This window comes from Arachis duranensis, chromosome 5, assembly GCF_000817695.3.
Source record: "Arachis duranensis cultivar V14167 chromosome 5, aradu.V14167.gnm2.J7QH, whole genome shotgun sequence".
NCBI classification, from domain to species: domain Eukaryota; kingdom Viridiplantae; phylum Streptophyta; class Magnoliopsida; order Fabales; family Fabaceae; genus Arachis; species Arachis duranensis.
The window spans coordinates 46,041,242-46,042,696 of record NC_029776.3 but is presented as its reverse complement, the minus strand read 5'-3'; positions in this window follow the sequence as shown (position 1 = coordinate 46,042,696).

The following is a 1,455-nucleotide window of genomic DNA, read 5'->3' as shown; positions in this document are numbered from 1 at the left end:
ACCGACAGAGCCACTCCTGAGCTGCCGCAGCCATTGTCAAAGTTCCTAGTTGCCGCCACTACCGTTGGTAAAGAGTTTTCTTGCTTTTGGTTCCCATCCTTTCAATATCTCGGGGTATTGTTATCACTGCGATGTTATTGCAGCTGCCGGTGAGTTTTTCCGCCATCACCGGAGCTGCTGTGGGGATAGTTCGGAGCTGCTGCCATTGCTTCGTCTCCATGTTTCTCCTTTGTTAAGTAAGTATATCTTTTTCAAAACCTCACCGCTAGTGTATGTCTGCTCTGTTATGAATTTGATAAAGATTCTGAGATGATGGTAACGTAGGATCGAGTTCTGGTTGTTGCTTGTCGCGCTTAGAGTTGCGGTTGCTGCTACGGATAGTGGATAAAGCTGAGGTTCCAGCTACAGCTGTCGCTGGCCGAGGAAAAGGGGTTTTTGACGTGTTTTGGTTTTGCGAGTTTCGACTTTGAGGTAGGGGCGCTTTTCTTAAACTTGTTTTTCTTTCCAGAGTTGTTATAAATCGATATTAATGCGTAAAATACATTTTTGTGATTTCGTAAGTCTTATGAATTGAATTGAGTTGCTTTGGATGAATGAGATTATTAGTTCGATTGATTGATTGATCGATTGAGAAAGTTGAATATTCTGATTAGTTGACTGATGTTGTTAAAGTGTTTTTTCTTGAATTATTGGGAGATATTTAATATTGGCATTTAGTTTAATTTTGGAAACGATTTGATTTTAAAAAAGATTTAATATTGAAATTTGATTTGATATTAAACCCGATTTGATATTGGAATTTGATTTTAAAATAAATTTGGAAAGGACTTTATATTTGAAAACGGTTTGTTTATTGAGAATGATTTGCTATTTTGGAAATGATTCGAAAAGGGTTTGAGGAATGGTTTGGTCTGAAACTGTTTGAGAAGACCGAGAATTCTTAATTATTGATTGATGTTGTTGATTGAAGTTGGTTTAAATTGCGATTTATAGGATTGGTTGATTGAATTCTGGATTTTGTAATTTCCTTGGGTTGAGTGTTGTTGTTGTGATAATGATAATTGGAAGTGATTTGAATGATCAACAGGCGTTTGGTTTGGTTGCTGGTTGGGATCTGAAAAGGGCGGCAGAATCTGAGTTTTAGAGTTTTAGAGATGTTGTCGAAATTTTATAAAATTGGAAGTTTCATTTGAAGTAATTATTTAAAAATATTTGGTTTTAAATACTATATGTTTTAAGTTTGATTTATTTAGCAAAGGAAGAATTATGTTTTGAATTGGGATTGTTGATAAACGGAATGGAAGGAAGGATGATGAGGATTGACTTTGAAATATGATTTTTGAATGACTTTGGAAATGAGATATGGATTGACGAATGATGATGATATTGAGAATGACTTAGATATTGATGAATGTTCAATGAATTATTCATATAGTTTATGAATTTGAATTATCT